Source organism: Prionailurus viverrinus, chromosome A1, assembly GCF_022837055.1.
Source record: "Prionailurus viverrinus isolate Anna chromosome A1, UM_Priviv_1.0, whole genome shotgun sequence".
Taxonomy (NCBI): Eukaryota; Metazoa; Chordata; class Mammalia; order Carnivora; family Felidae; genus Prionailurus; species Prionailurus viverrinus.
In genome coordinates this window covers 206,284,016-206,305,579 of record NC_062561.1, presented here as the reverse complement: position 1 = coordinate 206,305,579, position 21,564 = coordinate 206,284,016, and the positions used below count along the sequence as shown (strand labels likewise).

The 21,564-nt window shown below is 40.2% G+C and overlaps 1 protein-coding gene across 5 annotated transcripts in view; it reads left to right on the top strand.

Moving 5' to 3' along the window:
- GHR (growth hormone receptor) overlaps nucleotides 1-21,564 on the top strand; it is a 276,203-nt gene that overhangs the window by 111,148 nt on the left and 143,491 nt on the right. The gene's annotated exons all lie outside the window — the stretch shown is intronic.

The following is a 21,564-nucleotide window of genomic DNA, read 5'->3' as shown; positions in this document are numbered from 1 at the left end:
AACATTTTCCAGTACTACTGTCTTAGTTATAAATAAATAAATAAATAAATAAATAAATAAATAAATAAATAAATAAATCTACCATTGCAGTAGTTGGCACAGAGGAGGAAGTTCAAAGTGTAAACTTGCAGTGCCATGTTGGCCAGCACAAAGGTCCATGTGAAGAAACTATCTTACTCTCCTCCCTTCTCCTCTCCATTTGTCTTCATCTGTTCTGGCTCTGTAACAGAAATACCATAGACTGAGTGGCTTATACACAACAGAAATTTATTTCTTGCAATTCTGGAGGCTGAGAAGTCTAAGACCAAGGTGCTGGCAGATGCCATGTTTGGTGAAGGCCTACTTCCTGGGTCATAGTCAGCTGTTTTCACTATATCCCCAGATGGTGAAAGAGTACAGGGAGTTCTCTGGGACCACTTTTATAAGGGCACTAATCACCTAATCACCTCCTAAGAGGCCCCACCTCCAAATATCACATTGAGGATAAAGTTTCAATATATGAATTGGGGTAGGGGGTATGAACATTTAGCCTTATAGCACCATTTTACTTGTGTAAATAGGCCAGCAAACAAAGCCGGGTTTGGCCCACTAGACTGACCCTACAGTATAATAGGCTGTGACTCACAGTTAGAAAAACAAGAATATGGGGGAATATTAATTAGTGCAGCCATTAAATTTTATATTCAGTTTTTGTATTTTGGGGTGGTGGTGGTTGGGCAGGAGGGTATTATGCTTTTTTAGCCAGCAAGGAAGAGGATGCTGCCATATAATTCCATATAATTGAGATTTGCTATGATGACATCAGATCTCTGCTGCTGTGCATAGCCATTCTCTTGTATCCCTCTCTCAGTACATCGTGGGTCCTTCATGGATTCTTTTATAATGTCTTCAAGCTCCCTATCCTCTTACTTGAAACTTCTCTAAGCTTATACAATTTTCTTGGGTCACCCAAAATTTAATGTCAAGTAATTACTATTGGACAGCAGTTGGTATTAGGACTTCATTCTCAATCTAATCAGTTCATATTAGCTGAGTCAGGTTGATTTCATTGGAATCAACAAAGAATTGCTAAAAGCTGCGTTTCCTAGATAAAGTGGCAATCTAATTGCAGGTACTGAAGAGACACTAATGTTAGATGGAAAAAGAAAAAGAAAAAACATGAGACAGCTTTTTGTATAGGGTCTGTTTTCAGCTTTCTTTAGAAATTTTATTGGAAAGAGAATGACAGAAAGGGAATTCATAATTTGTTTTACATTGTATTAATACTTACCAAACTTCTACATAAGTATTGTGCATTTATTATCAGAAAAATAAAATAAAGATTGGCTTCAGGAAAAACAATCATTTTGCAAACCAGCATCACATACTCCTACTCTTGATTTAGCTCATCTCCTTGGTACAAATATGAAGCATCTGTGAATAAAATGCTGTTTGAAGCAGAGAGCCTCATGCTTGTCCCACTGGCACCATTTCAAAATACATTGCTCAGTATACAGTTTGGTTTTGGGAAGCTGGGTGCCCAAACCTGGAAAAATATAACCCATGACACTAATAGGACAGGCTCCTTTTCCTAATTTCCTATACTTCCCTACTCTTCTTTGTATAACCAGTGTTTATTAACTGTTTTTACTAACTTGAGGTTTGGAAATTTGGTTTGGGATAGGGTGGGATAGATTGTCCCATTTTCTTATTAGACCAAAATATTTCTATCTGACTATGGTGGTCATTTCTGTGGCCTTAATAATTCCCCCAATAAAACAATTCACAGGTTCTAAAGTAAAAAATACTTCTGGTTGTAGCACACTAATAGGATTCATAACTCTTGTAAAAAAAAAAAAATAAAGGACTCAAAAAAAAGCCCTGTCACATTATACATTCAGGTACATTTTCTTTCTTCAAAAAAGAAAAGAAAAGAAAGAAAAAAAAATAGGTATTAAGGATAAAATTTCAGCCTATGTTTTTGTGCAAGTCCTGTGTAATTACTCTTTCCAACTACCCTTACAGTTGCGCCTAAAAAATTAGGTGAAAATGACCTTCTTCTTTCAAGGATGAGCTAGAAAGATCTATGCTGGCTGGTCAAAAAACCATTGGCCCCTCGGTCCTTTGCCGGTGTTCAAACCCACATTTTCTGTGATTCTTCTGCAGAGTGACTTCCAGAAGTGTTCCCCAGATCTAGGTAGCTCTTATCCATGTGTTTGGTGACCAAGCACATCAACATCCAAGCCAACGGGAGTGGAGAAGGGGAAGTAGAGGAGGTGTGCATTTCCCTGAAAGATGCACTTGCCACTTCTGCTCACATCCTCCTACCCAGTACTGAGTCACGTGACACAGTTTGCTGCAAGGTTGGCTGGGAAATGTCTTCTTGCACTGGATTCCATTACTAGTTGAAAGTAGAGTGAGTGACTATTAAGCACAACTGGTAAATACGAGACCACCTTAATGGATTGTGGTATGAGTACTGTGGAGAAGGAAAGTCATTTGAATGTCTTATTCAGAAGGGTGTCATAATCACAATTGTGTTTCAACACATAATCTTTGTGTAAAAAATGGATTGGAGGGAGTCTTATTGGATGTTAAGAGGGCATTCCTGAAGTCCAAGTGAGACAGAGTGGCTGGGACTTGGTGATAGCAATATAGAGGATAAGGGCGTGAAACGAATTCAAGATGCTGAAGAGGTGATGTTGACAGAGGAAATGGGGACAGAGGAGGTAGAGAAGATGGCCGGGTAACTCCTCTGTTTCTGGCTTGTGCTACAAATACTGCAGGAACACCAAGTTGAGGGAGGAAGTGTTTCTGGACCCCTGAATTCAACTTCAGAAATGTGCTTTAGAGACCTCCGTCAGGAAGGCTGCCTCTACACATCCAAAACATGAGTTCGTAATAAATTAACCTCCAATTCACAATTAATGAGACTCCTATCTAGTCATTGTTAATTAACCTAGTCAAGTGAATGTTCCCTTGTGAGGTTTTCTTATATTATAGGACTTTGTGTGGATGATGTCATAGAATGGTTTCTTGCATACAAACTTAGGAAAGCCAAGTAGGCAGAAAGGAGTTTTCACCACCAACAGGCCTTGCTAATTCCGGCTGTGGTCACAAATCATGAGCAGTCTTCTCGTACTAATAGGATGGACGGGAGTGTTGATCATACACAGGAATGTTAGTAACATAGCCTTGCATTTATAACAACTCAGCCCGCACTCGGTGATGGAAATCATCATGATGTTCCAACCATGTGAGGAACAACAAGAAAGATGGTGAAACTCCAGAGCTAGAAAGCAGTTATTTTGTCTCTTGTGCCGCTTGTGGACCTAATTCACTAAATGTTGAGTGTGTAGCACCTTTTGCTGACTTGTGATTTTTTTCATAGAGAGACCTACTTCTCTTTATTACAAGTTAATTCAAAAGAGAAACCCGCATAATCTCAGTACTATGTCCTCCTGCAGTCAACCCAAATATCCTATTAGTGGGATAAATATCCAGTTAATATGTAGGTAGTACTAATAATTTTCTAGTCCACTAGTTTGCACCGTTGATACTATGGTTAAACATTTAACAGTTAAGTGTGTTAAGATTTCCAATGGGCACTAAAGCTTTGGAAGTCATTCATTTATCCTTCATTTAACAAGTATTCAAAGTGTTACACTCTGGGCACTTGGTGTACATCAGTGAAACACCAGTGAATATAGCAGATGGACACCTCTGCCCTCTGAGAGCTTTCATTTTTGCGCTCCTTAGACCACGGGATTAGAGTTAGTTACACCTATCACTGTCGTCAGCCTGTCCAGCTCATACTCTTTGTTGAATTTTAACACTTGGCTGCCTTCTCCTCTGGCCTGGCTGGCTCTACTGTGACGTTGTGATGGGTCTCACGAGGCTCCAGCCCAGGCCTGGCCTTCACTTCAGTTGGCAGAACCCGAAGACGTTCTGGGCAAAGGTCGGGGGGTGGGGGGAGGTTGTTATATGAGGCAATGGTCGTGTGCTTTCATCTACTCTTCTGGTACCAGAGGCGTGTGTGTGTGTGTGTGTGTGTGTGTGTGTGTGTGTGTGTGCGTGCACGCGCGCACGCATGTGAGGGGGGGCAGGGCTCACGAGAGGGAATATAATTGATTGGGGAGGATTTTGCTGCCATATATAAGTGAAAGCAGCAAGTCCGAGAAACTAGTGATTAAGACATGCCAAGCAGTGACCAAGAAATTCACCATATTCCACCTTCATGCCTCCTCTTTCTGACAGATTTTAACCAAGTTTGTATAATATGGTCTGCTTGCACACATGACTGAATGAAAAAGGGCATCTAAAAACCTCTTGCCGTAAAGCCCAGAGGAAACCCTATGAAAATCCAGCTTCTACTTCAGGAATGTCTGCCGGACTATTTGTTAGCGTGCCGTTCTTTTTAACTTTGATTAAGAGGCTGAGAGTCAGGTCTCTTTTTTTTTTTTTTTTTGATGTAAATCTCTGATGGCTCAGCCAGTTGCTTTCTTTCTTCTCCCACCTCACTCTTTCCCCTAACTGCCCTAATTTCCCTTGCTCCCTCTTTCCTCTACTTCTTCATCCTTCTCCTTTCTACTCTAAACAAAACCCCCTTTCCTTGTGCTGGAGTTCATAAAATATTATCAGAAAAAACAGATTTTTTTGCGTATCAGAAATGCATGTTTATTTTTTTATCTGAAAATGACTTAAATTTTTAGAGAAATGATTTTATTATATAAGTTGGATTTTGTTTTTACACAGAATATAAAGATTGAAACCAATGGTGTAGTGCTTCTACACATAAATTAGGTCACGTGACTTCACATATTAAAAAGAGGTAAGAGAAATATTCTGGTTAATCAGATTCAAGAAGCAAACAGGACACAAAAACTGTGCAGATAAGACCCAGTCAGTAACTTTAGTTAGGACGCTGCAGATTATACTGCAGTAACACGTTTGTGGGGCTATAGCATGTACCACATTAAAACGGCAAGGAAAAGCTAGAAAGGCTTGACTGAGGGATTTTCCTTAAGCGAATTAACTTCTTGCCAACTGCCAAAACAAAACAAAACAAAACTGAACATATGAATGTTAGTGTACTGAAGGCATACTCCTTAGCTGAACATGTAAGATATAATTTGGGTTTCCAAACTTTGTTCTTTGAATGAAAGGCTAGTTTTCTGATTATTTAAGGGGCTCATACATTTTGAGAATGTCAATAGAGATTATAATTTGCGTTCAAGAAACACTTCATAGTTTTGATTCTGGTCCATGTGTGTTTTTCATTTTCTTCTAGGTTTTCTGAAGTCTTAGAAAAGGTCAACACTTTTTTGTGTATATGTTTATATTTATATGATTAGCATACAGTGTTATATTGTGTCATGTGTACAATATAATGATTGAACATTTCTATACATTATTCAGTGCTCATTATGATAAGTGTACTCTTAATCTCTTTATCTATTTTACCTATCCACCCCACGTCCTTTCTGGTAACTACCAGTTTGTTCTCTGTATTTAAGAGTATGAATTTTTGTGTCTTTTTTTTCTGTGTTGTGTTTCTTAAATTCTACATATGATATTTATCTCTCTGATTTATTTCACTTAATATAATACCTTATAGATCCATCCATGGTATACCATCCATGCTATGTGGTGTGTATGTATGTGTGTGTGTGTATATATATATATATATATATATATATATATATATATATATACCACATCTTCCTTATCCATTCATTTGTTGATAGACACTTGGGTTGCTTCCATATCTTGGCTCTTGTTTTTTGTTTTGTTTTGTTTTGGCTCTTGTTAATAACACAATAAACCTAGGGGCGCATATATCTTTTTGAATTAGTTTTTTTTTTTTTACTTTCCTTGGGTAAATACCCATTAGTAGAATTACTGGATCATATGGTAATTCTATTTTTTTTTAAATATTTTAAGTAACCTCCATACTGTTTTCTACAGTGGCTGCACCAATTTGCATTCCCACCAAAAGTGCATGAGGGTTCCTTTTTCCTCATATCTTTGCCAACACTTATTATTTCCTGTCTGTCTTATTCTAGCCATTCTGACAGGTGTAAGGAGAAAAGATACAGTTTAAAGAAAAAGAAAACATTACTTTGGTTTTTTGTGCTTCTAGCCTAGCTATGCTTTGTGCTGTCTATGCTTTTGTGCTCTCTATGCTTTGGGTTCCTTACTGCATGCCTGAATCAAGCTATCCCACCATGCCTGATATGATGGAAATGCCACTTTATCTCATTAAAATGCACTCAGATGAACTTTCCACAGAAGGACATGCTCCCACCCCTTAAAATACCCATTTTTAAAACAGTGTCAGGTGTCTCTGTTCATTCCTTCAAAATTCATTTTAAACGGAGTGTGCTAGGCACGTGTGAAATAGCATCTCAGGAGAGAGATGGGAAAATCATGGCTATCTTACATTGCTCTGATAAGGGTTTGTCAAGGCTGTATGGAAGTAGAGAGGAGGGGCTCCTAATTTTATCTGGTAAGTGAAGAAATGCATCTAAGTTGAAGTGACCTTGATCTGAGGGTTGGGGGGATGAGTAACCAGAAGTCGGAAGAAGACAGGTGGCAGAGGGGCCAAAGAGGTGAAGAGTCTGGAAACTTCAGAGAACTCCCCTCTCGTGGACAGAGGAAAGGGGCGATTTGGGAAATTAGTGAAAGATAGGAATGGAAGAGTAGAGAGAGGCCAGGTCAGGGGTGCTGGGTGACCCAGTCAGTTAAGCGTCCAACTTCAGCTCAGGTCAGGCTCTTGCAGTTTGTGGGTTCAAGCCCCACGTTGGGCTCTGTGCTGACAGCTCAGAGCCTGGAGCCTGCGTCTGATTCTGCCCCTCCCTGCCCCTTCCTGCCCCTCCCCTGCTCATGCTCTGTCTCTTAAAAATACATAAACATTAAAAAAAAAAAAAGCCCAGGTCAGACTACCCAGGGCTGGATGTACCTTTCTAGGAGTTTATCATTTGATAATGAGGAGTCTGAATCAGAGGCTGTTGATCAGCAATTTAGGAAAATCACTGTGACATCCGTGTAGAGGATAGATTTTTGCAAGGTTCTATCCAGGATTATTTTCAGAAATTTCAGTTCAGTTTGGTCCAGACTCTAGGGCTGGTTATGAGTAAACTCCTTTTCTCAATGACTCAAGGCCTCTTTTCCTACCCTAAAGAAGCTGGCAGGGGGCACTCAGCTCCTGTTGAGGGTGGGTAGTGGCCAGCCCTCTGTGGCTGCCAGAAGAACTGGGTGGCTGTATGCCCAGATGTGTTATGATTTGCTTGTCCTGAATGTCTAATGATAAATGATATTGCGTCTGACAGCACATGTGAGCTGAGGGTAAGTGTGGCTTTTTGCTTCTTGAAATCACAGCAATGTGGAGTTGTAGAAAAGAAAAAAAAAAAACACCATTGGAGGAGGGGCAGGAGACCTCGGTGGTGCTCCCAGCTCGGCTGTAACCAGCAGTGGTGTCTCACTGCACTTCGCTTACCTCGGCTGTGAAGTGAAACGTTTAGACTAACATGGTCCTTAGAGCTCCCTCCAACTCTCGGATTCTCACTGGGCTTCTGGCTTCCACATTGGCTCTCCTTCCCTCCATCAGCACTAACCTCGGACTTCCAGACATTCTGATTAAGAGAAAAACTAGCAAAACCACTTCTGTTTAAACCAGTTGTAGTTTAAAGAACGTAACCTGGTGATCGTGGCAAATAACTTGCAGGAAAATAATTGCACTGCATGCTCTGTGCTGTGCTGATGATAAAAGGAAAGCAGAAAGCCACCTGGATACATCTTCTTTTTTTCTCTTGACTTTTCCTGCTTGCCCCTCCTGCAAAGGTAGAGAGGAAATTGAATGGGGAATCTGAAGGGACTGAGGGTGAGGTTACTCATGGGGAGGCTGACCTGTGGAAGCTGAGTTCTGCCATATTCCAAACAAGTGCAGCCTTTAGTCAGCATTCACAGCCATTCAGGTGGGTCCTAGGCAGAATTTTGACCTGTGACCCTCTGTCCCTTTGTGAAATTCTCTCATACCTATACCTGGCACCCTCAGACTATATTCTGGCTGCCCAAAGTTCAGTCCTGGGCCCATCTTCTAACCCCAAAATTGCGCTGTGCTTTTACCCAAACTAACTTCTGAAGATCCAGAAACTATAGGTAGATGATAATGTGGATGTTCTTGGGGGGAGGGGAGAACTTCTAGTGCTTCTGGCCCACCTTATATCCAGCAATACTCGCCAGCAAAACCAACCCACATATCTGTCCACTCATCAAATCCTGCAAAGTACTTTGGTGGTGGGGTAGAGTAATAAATAGCGGAAGTGGGACTTTTTCTGCCCTGCAGAGCGTTAGATAGTAACACAGGCACTGAGAACTCATTTATTCCACAAATGGGTTCATCATCTTCTGACTGTGGCATTGTGTATAGCAGAGGTTAAAAAAAGTCTGTGTGGACGCACAGAAGAGTTAACACTTAGGTTTCTCGGGGAGTGTAGAAGGCTTCATGGAAGCATACATACGTTTGTGATTTGTCTGGCAGCAGCCTTAAAAAGTAAAGGAAGATAGACCACGAGGAAGGCTACATCAAGTGTAAAAAAGGCAGGAAAGAGGCAGTGGGGCTAGGATTGGGAGAGGAGGAGTTACATTTCCTAGAGAATTCTGAGGCAGAATCACTCTCTTATAGCATCAAGTTACCTGTGAAAAGGAATGGGGTAACCAAGGTATCTAGTTCAGGTAGCTGCAGAACCCTAATCTCATCAATCAAGACAGGGAATATGAGGAATGAGATTGGGGACAGGTAGGAGGTGCTGAGTTCAATTTGGGCAGGAGTTATTTCAGATGCTTATGGGTATTAGTCCCTATGTCTGGGGAACCTGCTCTCTAGTTCTGTATTTACATGAGGCTTTATATAAACTACCACCCTGGGGATTCCCTGTAGCTTTTCTTCCTCATTTGGAAGTAAAGTTTTAGTTGGTAACATGATCACAAGAGGTTGAGTATAAAAAAAGTTCATTTGAATCAGTTTTCAGGTTAGAAGATAAATGTTGTATTACTGTTCTACAAGATATGAAACTGAAATCACCCAAAGAGATTACAATGGAAAAGCACTGAAGTGTTTGTTTCTTTGACTTCTTGGTAGGTGGACAGTCTCTGTGATTCATTAGTGAGTGGGTCAGGGTTTGGCTCAGCCTGCTTGTTCCAGTCATCATCCACCAGCCAACTGATTTAGGAGAAACATGTCCAGCTCATTGAATTTCCATTTCCTGAGTTACGTTGTGGTCTCATGGGGTGGTAAACACAAGGCTCCTGGGAATTAAATGTTTAATGCAAAGGACTAAAAACAGGCTCTCCTGAGCCAAGATGTTAAATTTACAAGGACATGTTCCAAAGATAGCCTGTACTTCCCCCTTCCAAACCACCTTTTCCATAAAATAAATGCTGCTTATCCTTGTCTTCCCCCTACCCTATTCTGTCACAGACCTTGACCTTTGTTTTGATTTACCTTCCCATTGACACATCATCTGTTTTTTAATTCCCTGGCTAGACCAGGGGTTAAGATGAGAAGCAAGGCCAACAAACTAATTCAGACAAGTGCTCGCAGTGTTTCTCACTTTCCCTGGGATCATCTCATTTCCAGATCTATGTGTTCAAAAAATAAATTCCATCAAATGACCCAGAGGTGATTAGACTCTAGGAATTCAATTTCTACTAGCCAAGCTCAAGAGATGGACCAGTATACCAGAATGCCAGTTCATTCATTTAGGCTCCATTTCATCTGTCAAGCAATTTCATTTCAGCTATTTATTGTGTTAGTTATCCAGAAAGAGAAGAAACCCAGAAAGTAAGATAAGAATCAGAAGTTTATTTGGCAATCGTAGAGTTGGAATAGAGGGAACTGAATGACTTCAGGTGAGAGCATCACCTAGCTCTGAGAGATTATTGTACCTGTTTCCATATTGGCACATTCTTGTTGGCTGATTAAAGTGCTCTTGGCCAAGGATAGTTGGAGGAGACAAAGCCACAGATTATTTGGTGTCTAAGTTTTTTTTTAGCATTCCTTATCCATCATTAATTGATTGAACTAGATTGCCTCTCAAGTCACAAGTTTCTGTGCTCTGGAAAAAGGCTCTTATTCACTTGGACATGTTTCAAAGGTGACTGGATAATTATCTTCCTGATTGATGTTTAGGAAATCAACCTAGGAATCTCTAATGGACTTTTAGAGACTGTGTTAGTTTCTATTGCTTCCATAAGCAATCATCATAAATGTATTGGTTTATAACAATACCCATTTAATACTTCACAATTCTGTAGGTCAGAAGTCTGGACACAGCATGGCTCAACTGAATTCTCTGCTTAAAGAATGCTGAAATTAAAAAAAAAAAACTTTTTAGGGCTCTGTTACCTTCTGGAGGCTCTGGGGATGAATTTGCTTCCACACTCCTTAAGATTGCTAACCCAATTTAATTCCTTGTCATTGTAGGACTGTCTTCTCTGCTCCCTTGATGGCTGTCAGCTAGGTGCCAGTTTTCGCTCCTGTTTTCGTCTGCCTGCATTGCATCTCATGTTTTCTATGCCGTCCCCTCCAGCAACAGCACATCAAATCCCTCTCACATTTCTCACCTCTCAGGCTTCCTCTTCCGCCACATCTCATTGATTACTTCTGTTTTATAGGATAATTACATGGACTCACCTCAGTGATCTAAGATAATCTCCCTATTTTAAAATCAGTTGATTAATAACCTTAATTACATCTGTAGAATTCCCTCAGGGAAGTACCTAAATTAGCATTTGATTGAAAACCCAGAGATGGTCATCTTGAGGGGACCTCATCAGCAACACTTTGAAATAATGTTTCATCATTCCTTGAGTGATCTTATCTATGAATGATTTCATCCATTACATGTATTCTTTTTATCTTGCCATTTCATGGGATAATATTTTCTTTTCCTACCTTTATATTTAGTATTTCAACCCCAGTTGGCACAGAAGGCTTTCTATTGCAAAAATTACATTTATTGGTTGACTGGATGGGAAAGATTGATGTTTTGTTTTGTTTTGTTTTGTTTTCTCTCCCTCCACTCAGCTGAGGAAGTCTCCCTGGGGCATATGAGCTCCATTTGCACAAACTGAAACATCATAGCACATTTGGTTTGGACTAAGTCAGTGATTCTTAACCCTAGCTGCACTTTAGAATCACATAACAAATGTTAAAGTGTTAATACTCAGGCCCCACCACAGAGATGCTGTTGTATATATGGTAAAGGCAGGGCATTTTTTTTTTGTTTGTTTCCCACATGGTTCTAATTTGCAGTCAAGGCTGAGAACTATTGATATGCTCCAGACATTCTGTTTTGAAGATAAGGAAGCTGAGGCTGAGGGTGAGAAATGATTTGCTGAAAGTCCCATAACCAGTGACAGATCTGGTGCTCTGTGCCAGTTCTGTGCCACAAACAAAGGGTTTATGATTTAACTGTACGTAGATTTCAGTGCTCGGTGATTATATGTAAAATGGATGTTAGGAAGGACTGGAGCATCCTGCCTCTTGGTTTCGTAGCAAGACTTATTTCTTTCCAGGACTTTAAGAAACTATTACATCTTGAAAAATGACTGTTTCAAGGTCCCTTCTCAGCAGCTTATTCTGCTCATGAGCAGTAATGAGCGCACATACATTCTGCGGTAGCCAGGGAGCTGGCCACATGGACACCCGCAGTCTCTGTGTCCCTGAGCTGCACACTTTCACATGGTAGCCACTTAACTGCATGTGACTGTGGAACACTTGAAATCTGGCTTGCGCCACTTGTGATGGGCTGCGTGAAATACACACTAGATTCAAAGATTCCATATGAAAAACACCTCAGTGCTTTTCATATTTACTATATGATGAAATAATATATTAGATATATTGGGGTAAATAAGATATCTTATGAAAATATTAAAAAATTAAAATTTTATGTATTTCTTTTTTAACGTGGTTACTCGGAAATTCAAAAGTTTGTATGTGGCTGGCACTTGTGTCTCACGTTATATTTCTGTGACCCAGCACTGTTCTAGAGGACATCTTCTATTAAAGCTATTAACAATGAGTGGTCCAAGTCCAAACTGTTACACGTCCTATGATCTCGAAGAGTGAAGTGGTATATTATAAACTTCCTGGAGCTGAGACTTGACATTGATCTGCCCCGTGTCTGCCATCTATCTGGCAGCCAGTCAGTCTGGCCAAGTAGACTCCTTTCTATTTATATATATAGGCTTAAAGGAGGTGGGGGGATGCCCCATGTCATGCAAAGCGCACACTTTATAGCTCTTAAGTAATGTACCCGCAAGTAGGCCAGGTGCTCTTGGAGGCTGTAAGGCCTAGAGATGAATATTATATCCCTTGAGCAATACTCCTAAAGAACCTACTGTGTTGGCATTTATGAATTATTACCGCCCTTGACAGGCCGGAGCACTGAAAATATTGTGGTCTGACCCTGTCCATAATTCGAATCCAAACTTTTCCTCTTTCTTTTTTTCTTGCCCTCTGTAGCTTTCCTGCCTCACTGGTACTCTGCTCATGTGCTCGGTTGGCCTAGTTTCATATTTACGGTGCAGCATGGGAAGGTGAAGATAGGCCTTGGAGACTCTGGGCATGGTTCTGTCGGGGGATTCATGGAACCTCTCAAAGTTCCTCTAAACTTTTGGGTTCTCAACGTTAAAATGAGGCTGTCTTTCACAGAGTCTTTGTAAAAGTTGAATGAAATAATAAGGCAGTTTTTAGGGGAGGCATCTACTCTATGTCAGGCCCAAGGCTAGTTGTTGGGGACACAACGTGTATGTGAGGCAGACCTCCTGCCCCCAGTTACTCACAGCTAAAAGAAGAGAAGGACAAGGAGCCTGGCAGCGTCGGGACAAGCAGTCCTCAAAGAATGGCAGCTTTCATTACATTGTGCAGCCTGGGATTTGGCTTACCACAAAATCACGGATGGCATGCCGACGAGGGAACTGAGACCCACAATGATTAAATGAGTGCCTGAGTTACCAGGTCAGGCAGTGTCGGGCTGGCACCAAGGCTTGGGATTGCTGACACCTTCTCTGGAAATGCTTTTTCCAGAAGATCATATTGCCTCACTCTTGGTTTCTCAACTTGTTTGCCTTAAAAGAACAAGTTCATTTTGGACTTGATGAAAGGAAAGAAGAGTTTCTCCCAATGTTTGCTCTATATGTTGTCTGGGTCTGTTAGTAAGTCCTTTTAGTGCACTGACTTACTTTACTAATCATTGTCAGATTATCATCTCATCAAGATAACGAATGTTTTTGCTTGAAGACTTCACTCACTGTGATCATGTCTTCAACAGCCTATCCATTTCCTATTAAATTAGGTAAAACAAAACCAATTTCCATGTGAGAGTTTGAAAGAAATTCCAACTTCTTCAACTTTGTTTAAAAAGTATATTCTCCATGTTCTATATGATGTATCGCACTAAAAAAATAAATGGTTTAAAAAAAAAGTCACTTGTGAAAAGAGAGAGACACAGCAGAAATCCAGTAAGAGACTTGCTTTTTCAAATTCTGTTTTGGAAAAACAAAAATGACTCTGTAGGTGCAGTGGTATAAAGTATGATATAAAAAGGAACGCACTGTTCAAATACGTACCTATGCAATTGATTGTCTCTTTCATGTGAGAGATACACCCACATTGTGAATCAGTGGATGCACCAAGTGAGTCAAGCTGGGTGAGTTTGGCCACCATCCACAAGGGTAGTTGTTATGTCAAGGTACTGCAAAGTGCCACCGGATCTTACTAATAAACTCAAACAGGTTGCCCCATGCACCAATAAAGGTCCACTCCTAGCAGAATGCCCATGCAGACCAAGATAGGGGCAGCACTAAGTATTTAGTTCTGAAAAGGCCTGTATTTTTTCACTTCTCCAGAAAGGAAGAGTTTAATACCAAAATTCCTATAACCCAGCTGCTTTTTGTATTCTCACAGGGAAAGTCCTAGCTTGAAGTCAAGCCTCTTATCATTGGAATTCATCTACCCAGTTCTCATCTCTAGAAATGCATGATTCACAAGACAAATGATCTGGACCCAGTTAACAACAGCATAGACTTTTTTTTTTTTTTACAACAGCTGAGATAGTAATTACGGGTGAAATCAACCTCTAGATTTTTTCCCACAACTGGGCATCCATGTCAAAGATGTACAATTGCCTATACACCCAAGCAAAAATGAGCAGCATTCCTGCTTTATCCTAGAAGATGCACACATTACATTATGATGACTCTTCATTTTCCTCGGACCCTTATGTGATGTAAGTGCATGATTGAAGAAGGGAGTTGTACATGTTGTGGCTACCCGAGAACATATTTACTGATTGCTTTACCACCTCCCTAGGCTTCTATTTCATGATATATAGATGAGGGCCCCAACCCCAATCCACCCAATGGAAGCATTACAAAACATAATCTATTTATTACTAGTATCAGAAAGAGTCTAATAAAGAACTTATTTATTGGATACATGTAAAATGCTTTCAATAGAACATCTCATTTAATCTCCCCCTGATTTTCCTATGAAAAAGGTAATAAGATTATCATCCTTATATTAGAGACTAGTAAACAGGTTTGGTAAAGCTAGGATTTGGACCTAGCTCTCTCTGACTCCAGAACACATGCACTTAGCCCCAAGCTCACCCTCTCTGTAAATGATGATCAAAGATGGCATTTATGGTAGAGGCTGATGCTAATTTCTAAAGACTTGGGAAAATATCTGTCAATGATTATTAACTAAATATGATCAGCAAACAGTAAAACAGATGGCATCAAATGAAATTGTGTCCAGGGTTCACTCAGCAGTCCTGTCTCTTACATCTTCTATCAATGTCAGCAGATTAATCTTTGTACCTGTCACCTGCATGGAGCCTAGATAACATCATTCATTTCCTGAGCTGATGGTGTGCTGGGTCCCGTTTGTACTAGCTTGTGGGTCCACGTTCAGTGACTTCAGGCAATCCAGGTTCAGTGACTTGATAAAATCAGCTGTGGTGAAGGTATTTACACCAAAGAAAGTGGTAAATGCTACCAATCATGGTCCTTCTTTCTCTCCCTCTCTCTCCCTCTCTCTCTTTAAATTCCAGAGAGACAGTTGTTACACATTTATCAGTGCACCACTGTCTATGACTCAAAGAGAGATACAGTGTGAATTGTCACCCTTCTAAAGGTAAACTAAGGCATACTGAGTACCCTAAAAAAAAAAGCCTACAAAAATAATCATGCCTAATTCTTCAGTGAATCTTCAGTCCCCATCATTCTGCATTTGGGACGACCTCTTAAAATATAACCACAGGATTTGATACATCATTAGAAATATAATTTTTTATTATTGTTTGTTACAAAAGCATATATGCCCACTGTAACAGTTTAATGTTTCTGAATGCAAGTACAAGCATACAAACCATAATATGTATATGTTAGTGTTGTCAAAGAGAAATATAAAATATAATGAAAGCCACTTATGTGATTTTAAATTTTCTACTGATCATATTTAAAAAATAAAAAGAAACAAGGAATATCAGTTTTCAATAATATATTTTATTTAACCCAGCAATCCAAAATACGGGTTTAACGTATGGTAAGCATAGGCCTTGTCAAAATATTGCATCCCTTTTTTGTACCAAGCCTTTAAAATCCGTGTATATTTTACACTTATGGCACATCTTAACTTGAATGCTAACATTTCATCAGAAATACTGATCTGTATTTAGATTTCATAAAAATCTAGATTCACTAGATTCACGTCTCAACCTGTCCCAAATATACTTAATTAAATGCTGAAACTATCTAATTGAAATTTTGTAAAAATTTTGCATACTTATTTCCTCAGTTACATTAACCCTGTTTCCAATGCACCACGGACACTGAATTGGTAACTGAATTGGTTAATGCAGGTACATATGATCTATGCTTTAAATGTTTTATAAAAAAGGAGACTTAGTATATATAATATTCCAAAAGGCCTTTTTCCCTCACACATTACACATTTAAAATAATTTCCTATCCTGTATTCCCCATTAGATTCTGAGAAGGGAGAAATCTCAGCAAAACTAGTGAGGTCAGTAATGTTTGTGAACTTTTTCTGTCTCACTAACAGGAAAGAAATAAAATGACCTTAGGCATTTTAGGTATGAACAATTTTCAAGTGACCACCACTATAAAAAGTGGGTAATGACACGAACAAATGTAAACTATTCAAATAAGTGCCCAGTACTAATTACAATGGGTTGTTACAAATACTCTTTTGGATTAGCCTCTTTTTCAGCATTGAGTTCTTAGCACAGCTTCACCAGGAAATCAACTCGATTCAGTTTTGCAATATTTCATTACTAATCAACACCTGCATCAGAAAGTACACATTTATTAGGTTATCTAACTAGAGTCTTGGTTTTGCAATATAAACACCTCTGCTTCTGTAGGGATTTTTTAATCAGCTCTTACTTTTTTGGTATCAGAATAGCTAGTTCAGTAAAATGAAAATTTGGGGATAAATTATTTCTATCAATTCAGCTGCCACTCTGGTATTTTGCCCTAACAGGGCTACAAGTTCCTTAATCTTCCATACTATTCCTCCTATATATAAATATGCTAACATCATTCTTCTAGAGATGCTGTTGACCTCTTTCCTTTTAAATACTTGATACAAATCAGAGGGTGTAGGTAGCTGTGGGTGGTGGTTCATTTTGTCCCTGCCAAATTACAAACCAGATATGAACACATGTTCCCCTATATGGCTTAACATGGATTTTAAGATTACTTTTAATAAAGTTGATATGGGGGTTCTTCATGAAATAGTCTAGTCTTCACATTAAATTCATCTGGTACTCATCCTCTCTATGTAAATATCTCTAAAATCCAGTAATGACCTCATTCTCTCTCCCAGTCTTTGGTCTCCTGCCTTCATCTTCCTACCAGACATTTCTAACAAGTCTTTCCACAAGTCTTGGAGACATGTGGAGACATTTCCACAAGTCTTTCAATCACTGTTAAATCACTTTAATACCAAATATCCCAAGACAGTCATGTGATCTTATCCTTTCTAAACAGCTCTGATCCCAAAGTTCCGATTTCTATCAATAGCGCCATCTTTCCTCCACACATATATTCAGTCATTTACAATAGACATGTTTTATCATCTTCTATATCCAGTCATCACCATATCTTGTCAGTATTTCTCAGTGATACTTAATGAGGAAAGTATGAGGGGCAGATTTAGCCCAAGAATAATCCATTTTACACATGCTTTGCCTATCCCAAAACTTCTAGTGACTTTCTGATTAATATGAGTTGAAATGCTATTTCGGGCTAGTCCTCCTTTGCCAGTCCAATTTTATTCCCCTTTATTCATAGTTTCAAACCTGTTCTCTATCTCACCAGCTCGTTCCAACTACTGCCCTGAGCTAATCAGATCCAAAGCCATACCCAGGACATTTGTACCATCTGAGCTCTTACCCATAATGCATGTTCACATCCTACCCCCACTATTCCTTACCTAGCACAATCTTCTCTGTCATTCAGTCGCTCGTTATTTCCCCACTCTGATCTTTCTTTCATTTTTAGGTACACTTCCTCTTTTCATAATTTCACGTGCCTATCTTGCCTAATTCTTGGGGTAGAGAACCATGATTGTGATTGCTTTTGTATTCTCCATTGTGCCCTGCACAATTCTAGAACTAAGAATTCAACAACTACTTGCTCATTTTAAGATTAAAAAAAAATGGAAGCGATTCCTTTCTTGGCCTGGAATTGGTTATAACATATTGGAAAAAAATATCATGTTTAATCTCCATCTCTTCTCATGTGTTTATGTACCGTCTTATAGCCGAGGAATAAAAGTCAGTATATCACAGGCCTAACTGTAATTTGGAAGTCTCCTCTGCTGGGCAGTTTATAGAATGAAAACTCACACCAGCTGGATTACACTGCTTTTCAGCTAGCTCTCCCTTGTGGAAGTGGGGGTTGGGGGCATGGGCAGGCAAAATGCCTCAGGCTTTGAAAGTGGAAATGGTGTGAGTTCCATTATGCAAGAATAGAAACTTGTCTCCCCCACCCAACCACCGCCCCACCCCAAATGAAAATCTTGCTGTGAGGCTATAGCCAAAGAACGCATAAATATCAGTAGAAATTTACAGAGGTATTTTCCCTAGAAAAATATTACAAACTTACATTGCAAAATAAGAACCCAGTAGGCTAAGGTACAATTTGGTAGATTCCTCTGGAGCACCTGCCTCTACATAGAGACTTATGGTGGGGAAGGGGAATAATGGTACTTTCTCCTTCTCACATGGGCACATCACTGATGAACTACATTAAAGTTTCAGACTTTGTGTGTTGACACTTTGTCCTCTCCTAGGGACATTTTTCTCTCAGCTTAAACCTAATAAAGAAGGCTCCTCTCACCTAGAAGCTGCCACATGGAGTTCTGCAAAACTGAAGGGAGCAGCCTCTAGTCAAATCGAACAGAATGTCCATGAGCCCAGCCACATGCTGGCTCTGGGGACCGCTCAGTAAGGAACTACTTTCAGAGTCAGCCCCACTGAGCCAGCAACAGTGGAAGGAGAGTTTTAGTCTTTGGATGAAGCAGTTAGCTCTTCCTGAATCCAGCCACACTTCTCCATCCTCTTCTCTGCTCCCTAGTTGGAGCGAGACTTGGGGCCCTATGCAATGCTCTCAGTGCAGTGACCTGTTCTTATCTCCTAGGGGTAAAATAGCAGTTTTAAATACCTCCTTTTCTGTAGGGCTGTGCAAACAGATGTATGGCTAATTTTGCTCTAAGGACTCTGATTTATTTGTTTCTTTATGAGATAGAATGCGTTCTATGGAGATATGTTGTGAAAATTTGGAAGAGGTGAAGTTCATTTGCAGGCAGCAGCTTTCAAAAGTTTGGGGACGAGAGGGAGTCAACTGCAGTTCATCTGAAGCAAAACTTGCTTGTTTCTGGCATCTGCCAAGTGTCTTTGAAATATTTGAAGATGTGACTTCCAAACCAGAGAAAGCAGCCTTCTGAGAAAGGCAGACCTATTCATATCTTGATTCAGTTGGGAAGCAAAAAACCCTGCCTAGAACTGGAACTCCCTGTTACAACCTGATATCGAGAGAGCGAGTGCCAGAGGAGGTGTCTCTACCTGACACTAAGTGCATTGGGGGATTGCTAGGAAAACTAACACTGTTCAGAGCCCAGTTCCTCGATGCTTTTCCTCCTGACAAACACACACACACACACACACAAAACAAAACAACCTTAAAAATAAATTTTAAAAGGAAATATCCAGTTAACAAAAGGATGGCATTTTCAGCCTTTCACATATTTATTTTTGCCCTTTTTACACATTTCTGCTGGCGGCTTCCAGCTAGGATCACATAGCCTATTCACCTAGCAGTAAAGAGAGCCGCTCAGTGGTTCACATTTGCAAAGCAGATGAGGACGATGCAAAGGCCGTTAGCCCAGAGCCTTCCAGGTGAGGAACCTAAAACATGGATGCTACAATAACTGCAACTCACATTTGTGTGCAATCCTGTAATTGGCAGTGTGTGCACATGCAGTGTCACTCAGTTCTGTCAGTGACTCCGCGAGGCAATGTTTGAGGGCATTCTTTATACGATAGGCATATACATGGGTATTCAGGCCCAGGAAGATATTCAGTTTATGTAGAGATGTGTTTTCTTACAACTTCTTAAGAATGTGAAATCATATGGGACAACAACAAAAAAATGATGGGCCATCCACTATCTAGAAATGAAAGTTTGAAATATCACACTTTATACCTATTCAGAATTACACAGCCATTACTGGGAACCACACCATTCCATTACCCATGAGAACAAATGTTCTTGTTCATCATTTCAGCCTGATTAGGGGTAATGAGAAAGGCTATTTCATTATTGTCAAGAATGTACCATAGAGAAAATGAGGCCAATAGAGGCCCCGATGGAGCTCCCAATGTGATGATCAGGTATGCCTGAGTGATGTGTAAGTAATGTAATTTTATGAAAATATTGCCGCTAAGCTTTAAAGTAGTTGGCATTAGTTGTCAGATGTAGCAACAGCTCTCCAAAGGACAGTGTGCTGAGTTCATTTTAAATCAGCCCAAACTTGTCTCTTCAGAGGTCCTAGAACTGGACACCTGGCTTATTTATTCCAAAGAAGCTTATTTCCCCCAGGTAAAAGTGTGGGCTGGCTGAGGCATGATCTGCTCCCCTATTCATCAAACTGAAGGGATTAAGGCGTGGCCACACCCAGATAGCTAGCAAGGCCTCCAACTGACCTTTCTTTGAGTGGGGGGGGGGGGGGGGGTGTTCACATTCCTGGGCCTTTCAGAGACCACGTTCTTCCTAAAACAGAAAACAACCCACGACAGGCAGGGTATCCTAGGCAGGCCACCTAGGAAGCACAGGTGTTTTGTTTTCTTGTGCTTCTCACCTTCTCCTTTCTGCTCCCTTCTAGCTACACCTCCTCATGATGGCTCATCAGCATGGGTTTCTTTTTTTTTTTTTTTTTTTTTTTTTTTTTATTTTTTTTTTTTATGAAATTTATTGACAACTTGGTTTCCATACAACACCCAGTGCTCATCCCAAAAGGTGCCCTCCTCAGTACCCATCACCCACCCTCCCCTCCCTCCCACCCTCCCCTCCCTCCCACCCTCCATCAACCCTCAGTTCTCGGTTTTTAACAGTCTCTTATGCTTTGGCTCTCTCCCACTCTAACCTCTTTTTTTTTTTTTTTCCTTCCCCTCCCCCATGGGTTCCTGGTAAGTTTCTCAGGATCCACATAAGAGTGAAACCATATGGTATCTGTCTTTCTCTGTATGGCTTATTTCACTTAGCATCACACTCTCCAGTTCCATCCACGTTGCTACAAAAGGCCATATTTCATTTTTTCTCATTGCCACGTAATATTCCATTGTGTATATAAACCACAGTTTCTTTATCCATTCATCAGTTGATGGACATTTAGGCTCTTTCCATAATTTGGCTATTGTTGAGAGTGCTGCTATGAACATTGGGGTACAAGTGGCCCTATGCATCAGTACTCCTGTATCCCTTGGATAAATTCCTAGCAGTGCTATTGCTGGGTCATAGGGTAGGTCTATTTTTAATTTTCTGAGGAACCTCCACACTGCTTTCCAGAGCGGCTGCACCAATTTGCATTCCCACCAACAGTGCAAGAGGGTTCCCGTTTCTCCACATCCTCTCCAGCATCTATAGTCTCCTGATTTGTTCATTTTGGCCACTCTGACTGGCGTGAGGTGATACCTGAGTGTGGTTTTGATTTGTATTTCCCTGATAAGGAGCGACGCTGAACATCTTTTCATGTGCCTGTTGGCCATCCGGATGTCTTCTTTAGAGAAGTGTCTATTCATGTTTTCTGCCCATTTCTTCACTGGGTTATTTGTTTTTCGGGTGTGGAGTTTGGTGAGCTCTTTATAGATTTTGGATACTAGCCCTTTGTCCGATATGTCATTTGCGAATATCTTTTCCCATTCCGTTGGTTGCCTTTTAGTTTTGTTGGTTGTTTCCTTTGCTGTGCAGAAGCTTTTTATCTTCATA